Source organism: Papaver somniferum, chromosome 6 (assembly GCF_003573695.1).
Source record: "Papaver somniferum cultivar HN1 chromosome 6, ASM357369v1, whole genome shotgun sequence".
Classification (NCBI taxonomy): domain Eukaryota; kingdom Viridiplantae; phylum Streptophyta; class Magnoliopsida; order Ranunculales; family Papaveraceae; genus Papaver; species Papaver somniferum.
In genome coordinates, this window is record NC_039363.1 from 167,196,753 (window position 1) to 167,210,694 (window position 13,942).

A 13,942-nucleotide genomic window follows, 5' to 3' on the forward strand; every position below is an offset into this window, starting at 1 on the left:
ACTTGATTCCCTTAGCTGATCTCACCCAAAACTAAGAGTTGTTACGACCAAAGTCGAAGACTTGTAAACAAATCTTTCTCCCACGGATATGTATATTCTTTATTCCGTTTTTTGTTTCATGTTTTGATAAAATCAAGGTGTACAGGAACCAATTGATAATCCGGTCTTATACTTCCGAAGAGCAGCCTAGAAATACTAGTCACCTCACAATAACCCAACTGATTAACTGGAAAAGTTATTGCTGAATCACAAAATTTTGAGACGAAGAATTGTTGTGATTATTTTTTATATCTTACATATCGGAGATAAATCTCGAGTAATCTTAGGGAAGATAAAACTCAATACGATAGAACAAATAAGATCAGAATATGCAATTACAGATAAAATAGTTGGATATAGCTTCATGAATCCCAATGAAGTCTTTAAGTCGTTAACCTATAAATTTATTCTGATTATGTAGTTAGTAAACGGATTCTTACGAACCAATTGTTCGTTATTTTGTTGTTTAGTGAAAGCGAGCTAAGAAAGACCAAGAAATAACAATTGTCTCAGGGCTTCGTCACGAAGGGGGTAAGAAAACAACAGCTAGTAAACGGATTATCGAGCTTCACGCAATTATTCTGAACTACCACGCACATCTTCTCTTTTTCCTTGTTGATAAGTCATTCCTTTGCCTACTCCTTACTTGCAAATGACTAAATGCGCATATAACAAAACAAATCTTGTAAGCCTAAGCATATAACATACATGCTTGAAAAAGAAAAAAGTGGGTAATAGCATACTAAATCATTTTCATAATGTAGGGAAGTATCATGCCTCAAATGCGTGTTGTATTCCAGACATGGCTTATCGTTCTAAACTCTCATTTCAATAATTGAAACATCCTTAGAAGACGACAATGGTTGTATCACACAAACTATTAGCTTCAAGTAATTTTCAAGTGATCGAATGATCAATACGAAACTTCCCAAGCTAACATCAAATGACTGACTCGCATAAATCATATGAGATGTTCAAGGTAATTTCCACATGAGCATCTTTTGACATTATATTTAATTTCCAACAAATAAATTTTTTCCAACTAAACTCATCAAGAACATGATGAACATAGCTAAAGCAAAAATCTTCCAACACATATTTCGAGAAATAGATAAGCGAGATAAACTCGAATCGAAATATCAAATGTGTATAATGTTAAAGTCTATATAGATATACGACTTAGTCTCATTAGAAGATAAAATAGAATAGACTTTTGAGTGATAGATAAGTTTTAATCTCCACATACCTTTTGTTGATGAAGTTCCTCCAAGATCCTCAGTAGATCTTCGTCTTCAATTGGTGAACGTCGTGAAGTATAAAGCTTAACCACACATTCTATCCTAATCCGAGACATAGATATAAGTAGACTAGAAATCAAGTATCTAGTTTTGATCAACTAAACTTGACAAACAAGCTTGAGATAGCAACGCTTGCAAGTTCGAACGAGCAGTGCTCTAACAGTATTTCACTCGCGACTATAATATTTTTAAATTGAAAATATTTTAAGACAACATTTTACTTGGTAGATATGTGTGATTATATGATTCCGATTATGTTTTCCTCAACAAATTAGATTCTTATTGTACCTAAATGCAACATAATCGGAAGAAATGTCTTTGGATTAACTCCAGATTGTGTTACAATCATGTGTTTGTTTTTTTATTAAACTACCGATTTTGTGTGTCTTTATGACTTAGAATTTTTTGTTTAAAAATTGATCTATAATCGGTAGATAATTCCTGAACCCGTGCTATCGATTATAGTAATCAGTTGTAGTACATTTAATCCGTCATCTGAATGTTGTTTGTGTACTTTTAGTTCCGATTATGTAGTTAGTAAACGGATTCTTACGAACCAATTGTTCGTTATTTTTTTGTTTAGGGAAAGCGAGTTAAGAAAGGCCAAGAAATAACAATTGTCTCAGGGCCTCGTCACGAAGGGGGTAAGAAAACAACAGCTAGTAAAAGTATTATCGAGCTTCATGCAATTATTCTGAACTACCACACACATCTTCTCTTTTGCCTTGTTGATAAGTCATTCCTTTGCCTACTCCTTACTTGCAAATGACTAAATGCGCATATAACAAAACAAATCTTGTAAGCCTAAGCATATAACATACATGCTTTAAAAAGAAAAGAGTGGGTAATAGCATACAAAATTGTTTTCATAGTGTAGGGAAGTATCATGCCTCAAATGCGTGTCATCATCAACCGCTACAACGATCTACATATGATAGCTACAAGTTAGACTACAATAATCGGAAGCATGTGAGTAAACTTGACCACCGATTATTATATAATCAGTAGTAAATTGTGTACCCAAGATGATAGACGCATTTATGTGTCTAATTTGTCCTCAATGTTTCGTATTGTTGGTACTCGTTTTCGTCCTTATTATGGTGTTTTGTGTATTTTTAGGTATTTTTGGAAAATAAATATTGTTGGAAAAATCGGCTCGAAAAATCACTCGGAACACCCCCCGAAGGACACTTGTTATACGGAGCCCAGATTTGGATAAGGGGCACCCCAAAAAGGCAGCTGTTATTCGCACCCCACAGCTGGTTAGGGGGACACCATCTTCTTCATTTGAAACTTAAAAATTGGCGGGAAAAATGTGGCAGCTCTCTGAGAATGTTTTGATCGAAATTTGAAGATGTTCTAGGTGGACTAAAGGGCTGAAACTTCATGGGTAGTTGTGATATATTATAAAAGAGCTGGTATGGGTGTTTGTTTCGATCAAATTTGGATGGAAAATCCGTGACAAGGAATCAGGGCTGCCCGTGCATGAGAAGAATAGTTCACGGGTTTTGGAAGATTTATGCGTGCTCTACTCGTGTATGATGACTCTAGCAACACTCTGGACCGTGAAGAATATAAATGAGGAGATTTTGCAGCTGTAGAAACACGTGAGAAGCTAAAAATAGGGAAGAAAATATTCCTAGAATATTTTTCTTCACTGCCGAGTTTAATGAAAATTTGTGAGAGTTATGGCGTGATATTTTGCTGCTGTTGAGTATATATAGGGTGAGGGGATCATAGAGAAGTGAGACGGAGAGATTGGGAAAGAAAAAGAGCACCACATAGCGAAAAATCAAATTTGCAGAGCTTCCATTTTTGCTGCTGCAAAACTGAAGAACACGAAGAACGGACCTGCACCAGCAGTCGTTTTTGAACAGTGACAGCAACTCATTCTGTGGGTCGCAGTTTACAGGCAGACTTAAAAACGCAACAACAACAGTAGGGCTCTTTGTAACGGTTTTTGCAACAGTTATAAGCGTTGCAAAGATTTTTATTATAATTCTCCCTTATTCATCATTTGTAACCCTTTAAGCATAAATGAACTCAACTTTTGAGCGTGTTTCCAACATGATGAGCGGCTAATTCTCTCGTAACCAAGGCAATGGATGAAGCTATTCACACATGAAAAATGGGTAACTATTTCATTTTCTATAATATTTAATTATAATTCACTCAATCACTGCTTTTGCAGAGTTCTTAAAAGCTTACATAATTTCTTCATTAGTTGTGATTCAATTAGATAGGTTATGCTTTGGTTAGATAATCTATGCTTAGGGGATACAATTAATTTTTGAGAATATGTTTGATTACTTGTGGATTAAGAAATAAAGGATTAAAAGGATAATTAGAGTTATGAAATATTTGACATCATTCATGTGTAATAGTGGATTCTAGTGTCTTGGTTATTTTCCAATCACTTGAAATCAATTTTGAGTTAAGTTTTCTATATTTTTAAGTTCTATTAAGTCTAGAATTCATTGCCTTCACAAGCCTCAACGAACCCTTTACTACAACATCATTGACAATACCATCACAAGACAACCGATTTCACATAGAAATGTTGACGAGTTTATTGTAAACAAAAACAAGTAACATTGGAGGTATAAAATGTCGTTTTACAACTGATTGTACACTAATCGGTTGATAGATATAAACAAAATACAACCAATGAGTTATGATGGTTAAAATTTTGAAGTAAATTCACTTCTGGGGCGACATCAATGATCGAAAGATAAATGAATTTATCAACTACAAAGTTCGCATAATCGAAATTTATTAAGTTTGGCCAAATTTATTTTTTGCGGCGACATGTTTAATCGGTAGATGTAAATATTAATACACTACCGATTGCGAAAGATGAAGAATTACAAATTATATGAGTTTGGAAAAAAAAAATTGGGGCGACTAATACAATCGGTAGATAAATCATTTTACTACACTACCAATTGTAAAAGATAAAACAAACCAAGTTTTATAAGTTTGGAGAAATTCGTCTTGGGGATACTTTTATAATCGGTAGCTACTTTATTTTACATAACTACCGGTTATGAAAAATTGATACTTGGAACTACCGATTCTGGGTAGGTCGTGGCATTCAATGCATGCAAAGGTCAAATTTTTTGGCTAACAACCACATACAAAATGGATATTTGAGTTTCTTAACACAATACTTGTATTTTGATCCATTACTTCGATCTCGTGTGATTCTTCGTTTTCTTCCATGAAATCTTCGTCTAGGGCTTCTTCACCACAAAGAATTGGATCATTCAAAAAATACCCCAAATTGTCATCATCTCTGAATGGTATTGAACCTTCAACATTATGTTCTTCATGATGTTTATCACCTTCTTCTTCATACTCATCCATGTTTGTTATCGATTTAAGAAAAAATGGTTTTCTCCCACTTTTTTTCTTCTTCTACTCTAAAACCTTCTCGATAACTCAAATAATTTTCCTAACACTAACTATATAAACGTTAATTATCGATTATCACTAATTAACTACCGATTATCACTAATTAATCAAGCGCATATTAGCCAATACGAAAATTGTGTAGATAACGGGTGAGTTCCTTTTACTTCATACTGACCCTATTTTGTTTTATTAGTCGCCCCTAATTCCTTTTGGGTCCCCACTAAAAATGCCAGATATTTTTTGTTTTTTGTTTTTTTTTTATCAGGAAAAAAATGGAGGTTGTTTCCCCTTTATGATTGTGTGGAAATGTTGAGCTTGCTTATATAATCCATACTATTTATGGGACAAATTAACATCGTTATATTAAAAATGATTTTCTTGGCGCCATGAAAATTTTGAAGGGGACCATTCTGTCATGTTCCCATGACTGTGAACCGGGTCACTCGACTGAGCCAGGCATTATGAATCACCGAGCTATCTAGAGCGGACACGAGTTGTCAGCTATGTAATAACTTTATTTCCTCGAGTACCGTTTTCTTTCTCTTTTTCTTCATTGATGTAATCAGGGTCGTTAATGCCTTCTTCTCAGATTGGCGAGTTAAATACCCAATCATTGTAATACCCTAATTTCATTAATGAAAAACCAATTTGCTTTCAATTTTGAAGGTTAGGCTCTGCTTGCAGTGAGAAAGCAGATTGTTGCTGGTTATAGTTGATCAATTACTTGTAGTTGTACATCAGTACACTACAATTGGTATCAGACTTCCTTCCTGGCATCTGTATCCATGGCCACCAAACAAAAAATTGCATATCTCACTGTCACAGTGAATCAACACACTTAATCCATCTCCACTATCGAATCGGACATCGCTGCTTTGAAAACATCGGGTTCTAATGTTGAATCACAACTAGGTATCCTTCTTAATCTTCTAAAAGAAAATCACCAATCACAATCTGATCTACCACCATATCCACATAATGATGATGATACAGAAGCTTCAATTCGTTCTGTCAATGGATTTCGACATATTATCAAAACCTTATCTGCTCGACCCAGTAAGTTCTCTCGTACACCGAAGGTTGATTTTCCACGATTTAATGGTTATACTCCTCTCAGTTGGGATCTTAAATGTGAACGATATTCTGTGTTTCACACTGCTGAAGATCAAGTTGACATGGTTGCAATTCACTTCGACCCTAAGGTTGATTCTTGGTGGTTAAACTACCAACAAGGTAAAGAATCTATCCAATGGAGTGATTTTGATCGTGATTTATGCATTCGATTTGAAGATATTGCTCAGGACAATTATGTGGGTAGTTTCAACAAATTAGCTCAAACTACAACTGTAGAAGAGTACTTTGATCAATGGGAACATTACAAGGGCTTTATGGTTTCTAACAATCCTTCATTACCCGAGAGTTTTTATACCCTCAGTTTTATTAGTGGTTTGAAAGATGACATACGTAATACTGTGAAGATGTTCAAACCTGAAACTACTTCTGAGGCTTTTTTCTTAGCAAGGATGCAACAAGCTTCATTTCACCATCAACCAAATCCCATCAAATCATTCTCTAGACCCTTTACACCCACACCACTTTCTGTTTCTCACCCGCCTTTCTCTATTAAGCCATTTTTCTCTTCTCGAACACAGAACTCATCCACTACTCCCATAGTGACACATCCTACCACACCAACAAAAAATCCACCTGATAATCCATTTCCTCCAATCAAAAGGCTTACTCATGCCCAAATGCAGGTGAGGAAAGATAAGGGCTTATGTTATAATTGTGATGAGTTCTATAGGCAGGGCCATAGATGCAAAACTCAACAACTTTTTATGTTAATTTCTGATGAAGAAGCAGAGGAACAAGAACAACTGAGCACTGATAATTCCACTGTTGCCTCTCCTTCCTCTTATGATTCTCCTATTGAGATATCTATCCATGCTTTAATAGGGAATGTTGTTTATGACACCATTAGAATTACAGGCCACTTGCACAGGCACCCCATCATGGTTCTAGTTGACACTGGTAGAACTCACAGCTTCATTGATTCATCACTTGTGACAAACTTTGCATTCATGCTTCTCCAACAGGTCTAATGTTAGTTACTGTGGCAAATGGGGATAATCTCATTAGCAAAGGCATATGTCAAAACCTACATTTGGATTTGCAGGGCTATAACTTTTGTTCTAATTTAAGAGTCTTACCATTAGGGGGTTTTGATATGGTATTGGGAGCATATTGGCTACAACAATTGGGAGACATCACTTTCAACTTTGCTCAGCTGCAGATTTCTTTTATGCATCATGGTAGCTACATCACACTTCAGGGAAGTCCTTATAAACCTTCCCTTAGCATTATTTCTGGCTCTTCCTTGAGGAAGTTTATCAAAAGTAACACCCCACCATTAATTGGTCAGTTCTTTTTTATTTCTACTAAAACCCCTACTTCCATACCTACTCCAGTAAAGGAAGTTTTGGACTCTTTCTCTGATATATTTACAGAACCTACTACACTTCCTCCATATAGAACATTGGATCATAAAATTCCACTTAAACCAGATTTATTACCAACTTCCCAAAGACCCTATAAATGCCCTTATATCCATAAATCTATAGTGGAGAAAATGGTTCAGGAAATGATCTCTTCAGGCCTTATTCAGCATAGTAATAGTCCTTTTGCTTCTCCTATTCTACTTGTGAAGAAGAAAGATGGTACATAGAGGTTCTGTGTTGATTAAAGGAAGCTCAATGAGTTGACTGTTAAAGATAAATTTCTCATTCCTTTGATTGATGAGTTGCTGGATGAACTCAAAAGAGATGTTATCTTCACCAAAATTGACTTAAGATCTGGCTATCACCAAATAAGGGTATTTGGTCATGATATTTTCAAAACAACATTAATAACTCACCATGGCCATTATGAGTTCAGAGTCATGCCATTTGGCCTTACAAATGCTCCTGCTACATTTCAGGCCTTAATGAATGACATCTTTCAACCATTTCTTAGGAAATTTGTTTTGGTTTATTTTGGTGATATCTTGGTTTACAGTTCTTCTTTGGCAGAGCATGTTAAGCACCTACAACAGATCTTTACACTCCTCAGACAACATTCCTTATATGCTAAACTATCTAAATGTGTCTTTGCTCAACCTCAGCTAGAATATTTGGGACATCTCATTTCTGCAGATGGAGTAGCTGCTGATCCTGACAAAATTTCTGCTATGCAATCTTGGCCACTACCTACAAACTTGAGACAGCTGAGGGGATTCTTGGGCCTCACAGGTTATTATAGAAGATTTGTCAAAAATTATGGTACCATCTCTAAACCTCTTACTGATATGCTTAAGAAAGATGTATTTCATTGGTCTCCCTCAGCACATGAAGCCTCCAAGACTCTCAAAAATGCAATGACAAGGGCCCCAGTATTGGCATTACCTGATTTTACAAAGCATCTTATACTAGAAACAGATGCATGTGACAGAGGAGTGGGAGCAGTACTTATGCAAGAAGGAAGACCAATTTCTTTTTACAGTAAAGCTCTGGGTTCTAAAGCTTTAGCATTGTCCACCTATGAAAGGGAATTTTTAGCCATTTTCATGGCAGTGCAAAAATGGAAGTACTACCTTTCTCATAGTAAATTCGTCATCAATACTGATCACCAAAGCTTACAACATCTCATGGACCAAAGACTCTCCACTTCCTTACAACAAAAATGGCTGGTTAAGTTGATGGGCTTTGATTATGTCATCAAATATAAAAAGGGTCAAGACAATGTAGTTGCTGATGCTCTATCCAGGCTTCCAGCCATCTCTGCAGACTGCAATGCACTATCTTTGAGCACTCCTCAGTGGACACAAGACATCATATCCAGTTACGAAGTTGACTCTGTGGTTCAACAACATATTGCATCATTACTTATTTCTCCAGATCAGCTAAAATTTTCTTATTCACAAGGCATACTGAGATTCAAGGGCAGATTATACATTGGCTCAGGTAATGATATCTGAAACTCCATTCTACAATATTTACACTCCTCTTCCGTTGGAGGACATTCAGGCATGCTAGGTACTTATCATCGAGCCAAATCTCATTTCTTCTGGCCAAAAATGAAACATGATATTATGCAATTTGTATCCACTTGTGAAGTGTGTCAATGTAACAAAGGCACTACTTCTTTTCCTAGTGGTCTTTTACAACCTTTACCAATTCCAGAAAAGGCATGGCAGGATATTTCCATGGATTTTATTGAAGGACTCCTTATATCCAATAGGAAGAGTGTCATCTTAGTCATTGTGGATAGACTAAAAAAATATAGCCACTTCATTCAATTAAGCCACCCCTTCACAGCTGTGTCAGTTGCTAAGGAATTTCTCAATAACATATTCAAGCTTCATGGCTTACCCAGTTCAATAGTCAGTGACAGAGACAAAATATTTGTAAGTCATTTTTGGTAGGCCTTGTTCAAGTCCTTAGGCACAACACTCAATCTCTCCACTGCTTATCATCCACAAACAGACGGGCAAATTGAGAGAACTAATTCCTGTGTAGATCAGTATCTCAGGTGTATAACTAGCTCTAACCCCAAATAATGGACACAGTGGTTAGCTCTTGCTGAATGGTGGTTCAACAAAAACTACCATTCTAGTCTGAAGATGTCACCCTTTGAAGCCTTGTATGGTTATCAACCTCCTCATCTCATCTTTCCCATTATGGTTACTACTTCAGTTGCATCTGTAGAAAGTTACCTGAAGGAGAGAGATATTATGTTGAAACTCCTAAAAGAAGATTTAGCAAAGGCACAAGTTAGAATGATTTTTTTTGCAGATAAGAAGTGCATAGATAGAGAATTTGCAGTGCGAGACATGGTCTTTCTTAAACTTCAACCATATCGACAATCTTCAGTTGTAATCAGAAATAATTGCAAGCTCTCTGCCAAATACTTTGGCCCCTTTCCAGTGTTGAAAAGAGTTGGTGAAGTGGCTTATAAATTGCAGTTACCAGTTGGGTCTCGCATCCACCCTGTCTTCCATGTGTCTCAACTTAAGAAACACATTGGCCTCAAAGCTTCTACTCTATCATTCTTGCCTGTGGTGGATGATAATGGTCATTTTGTTGTTGAACCAGTGGTTGTGTTGGACACTCGTCTTACTCTCAGAGGTAACCAATTTATCCCCCAGGTACTCATACGCCGGTCTAACTCTACTGCAACAGATGCTACATGGGAAGACACCGCTCACATACATGCTCAATTTCCAGACTTCATCCTTGAGTACAAGGATATTTAAAGGGAGGGGCATTGTCATGTTCCCATGACTGTAAATCGGGTCACTCGACTGAGCCAGGAATTATGACTCACCGATCTAGCTAGAGTGGACACGAGTTGTCAGCTGTGTAATAACTTTATTTCCTCAAGTACCGTTTTCTTTCTCTTTTTCTTCATTGATGTAATCAGGTCCGTTAATGCCTTCTTCTCAGATTGGCGAGTTAAATACCCAATCATTGTAAGACCCTAATTTCATTAATGAAAAACCAATTTGCTTTCAATTTTGAAGGTTAGGCTCTGCTTGCAGAGAGAAAGCAGCTTGCTGCTGGTTATAGTTGATCAATTACTTGTAGTTGTACATCAGTACACTACACATTCCTTAATTTTTGGTAGGTCATTATGAAGTAAAACTCAACATACCTTATCCACATATTTTGGTTAATGGCCAAGTTGCCTTTATATTATTTAATTATTTTTTTTAATATATTAAAATTTATCAAATAAAAGAACCTTAGGTTGGCAGCCGAGCAACAAGCTTAAATTTTTTTGATTATTAGGTTTGATTCGACTAGATCTTTTTTTCCCTTAACCAAGTTCGGCTAGTTTTTTTTCTAGCCAAATTTAATGAGTTGTTCATATATAAAAACAATATAGAGGTTCGACTAGGCTTTTTCCATAGCCGATTTCAATGGATTGTTCATTCTTTAACATATATACAAGTTTGGATAGGATTATTGTTAATTTCCTAACTCGAGGTTCTGCTAGTTTTTTATTTTCTAGCCGAATTCAATGGGTTTTTCATATACCAAAAATAACATAGAAGTTTATCTACGTTTTTCTTTTCTGGGGTGTTTCCAGCATTTTTTCTGGGTTCCTCCGGCGCATTTCTGGGGTGTTTTTAGTCTCTATCCTGGGGTGTAAAACACCACTTTTCGAGCCAATTTCGCCGCAAGAGCTTATTTTTCCAAAAACATCTACAAAAACATAAAATAACACAATAAGTATTTAATCGAGTCTAACAATACAGAACATTGACAACAAAATAGACACATAAATGTGTCTATCAGTGATTTAAGCCATCCAAACATGCTAGCGAAGTTGGATGGTTGTGATCGATTTAAGACGCTAGTGGGATTTCCACGACCCTTTAAGCATCTCGTCAGCCACACTTTGAGCAAGCGTTCATTGCTCTAGGGCTAGGTCGTGAGAAAACCGATCAGGTGGGTGAGGAGTGGGCCCGCCAATGTGTGCATTGGCGCTTCACTGACCATTCGCGGGATGATCTGAGCCGTCCAACCAGGCTGGTGAAGTTGGATGGTCATGATGATTTTAAGACTGCCTCGAACAGTCTAAGCTCGTCGATCTTCTTCCAAAGCAGCGCAACCACCCTATTTTAGGGCTGGCGTTTGACGTGATGGGAGGAATTCGTGTGATGTTCGACCGGCTATGGCATAAGTGGGCCCGTCAGTGGTCATCACGTCAATCACCTACTCTTTCTAGGGTTTGGCTAGGCTTGTTAGATTGCGCGGCCAACTTGTATGGCTGCAATCGTTTCTAAGACTGATATGGATAGTCCAGATTTCCCTCAAGGAAATTAAATGCGTTCGATCGAGCTGAAAGCGCATCGATTCGAAGTTTTCTTTGTCAGAGAGTGATGTAGCATGTACGGGTATTTCATGCATGTCTCGAAATTGGCACTTGGAGATTCATGTTACTCTGCTGAGAGTGAACACTCAGTCGTCATGTCATGTTAATAATGAGAGTCCGGCGAGGAACAACATAGGAAATACTAGGAAAATGATAGCAAGGGAATGATACCCTAAAATTATGTTCTAACTACTTGCAAGTGCACAAGGCCAAGAATAGCTAGTGAGCAAGCAAGGGAAAGTCCACAGGGACTTGGAGGATGCAAATGTAACTTTTTTGTTCTTTTCTACTAAAACCTAAATCTAAACAGTGACAACAAAACTAAACAGGACACTAACTAACATGAAGCTAACTAATCAGGACAACAACTAACAGGACATTCACTTGAAGAAATAATTCACACTAACATTAAAGTCAACTAATCATTAAGCTGAAACTAATCATCAAACATTAAATATAACAGAATTTTTGACAGAAAACTACACTAATTCAACACTGACAGTTGAAGCAAGATTAACAATGAAACTTAAACATGAACAACAAACATTGAAGTTGAGATTTTTGAAACAACAATGAAGTGATTGAATATTTGATAGAGGGGAACTAGGGCTTGAGAATTCACCACTCAACCCACACTAGCATGTTAGCTATTGCACTACTCTAGCTTCTTAGATGGACAGTTTAACTTCAATCACTATATCAAGGCAAAGTATTATTTTTCTGCTCAAAGAACAACTAATCAAAGCTAACTAACATGAAATTGAATGCAAGTGAAACATACATAGGATGCATCTAACTACCTGGGATGCTTGACATTCTAGGTGAAAGTAATATGTCATCCACATGCTTAAACTATACTAAACAATGAGCATGGCATGAGTAAGAGCAATTTGCTTAACATCCTAGCATTCAGGCTAAGGGTTTCATCTAAACCCTAGCTAGGATGTTTAGAAGATGAAGAACATCTCTAGCATATTACTAACAGTGATGTTAAACATGGAAATTTGCAAGTGACAGGGCATACAAAAAATTGAAAGTAAGCTTCTGATTTTTACTCCAAAATGAGCTTGGGTATCCCAGACTAGCTCAACATCATACACAGTGTCTCAATTTATAGTTACACAAACTAGCCCTAAAAATCCCCAATTTCAGAATTAGGGTTTCATAAAAAATAAAATTAACTCTTACCTAATCTCTGAAAACACTCAATCATCTTCACCCATGCTTCTATTGCTTCTTGTCGTCCAACTGTTGCTCCAATTGCGCTCTATTTCTCAACCTAATTTACTAATCTCACACGCCTAGGGTTTCTGAGGAGAGGCGTGAAAAAATAGTGAATTAGGTTGCTGAAATGGTTGAGGAAGTAGGTAATGATGGTGGTAGTGATGGGTTATAGTGGTTGATGGATTTGATGGCTTTGGTGGTGGTTGGAGAAGCGGCAGAAGGAGTTGGTGGCGGAGGCGTGGGTTTCTGCAGAGAAGAGATGGGATGAAGAAGAAGAACCCGATGGGTTTTAGGGGTTGTTTGTTTTGGGTGAAATAGATTTGGGTGTTGTGATGTTGAGCGGGATCATCAAGTTTTGATGATTGGTGAGGGGAATCCGTAGGATGAGAAGATGATGGATTGATCCAACGGCGCGATGGAAATGTGTTTGGGGCGACCGTTGGATGTGATATACATCAAAACTGACGGTCCAAGATGGAGTTAGGTACTATGATGTTAGACAGGAACTTCAAGGCTCGATGTACTCTGATGAAGCGACCGTTAGATCATGGAATGGATCCAATCTGACGGTTAAGAAGGGAAACGGGCTTGGGTTTTGAATTTAGGCTTAGGAAATGGATTTGAGTTTGGGAAATGAGTTTGGGCTTGGGATAAGCTGAGCCCACTTCTTCTTTAAGAACAATTTCTTCCTTTTTAAGCCCATTTTTATCCTTGAGTCTTCCATAACACATTCTTCACTTCTTTTCCGCTAGAGTTTCCACCGGCTTTCTCCCGTGTCTTTGCTCTTTTGGCTCCGCAACTCATCTAGTCTTTATTTGGTACCTAAAAATGCAAAATTAAACAATATTAAGTAATTATCCTTGAGGAGAGTAAAATACAAAATTCATTACAAAAGGGGGAATTATGGTATGCAAAATGGGATAAGTGCCAATAAAATGATAAGAAATAATGCAATATTTGGCACCTATCAAATACCCCTAAACCTGAATTTTACTTGTCCTCAAGTAAAACAGAAACTAAGGAAATCCTAATTATACCACTGTCGCTGGTCT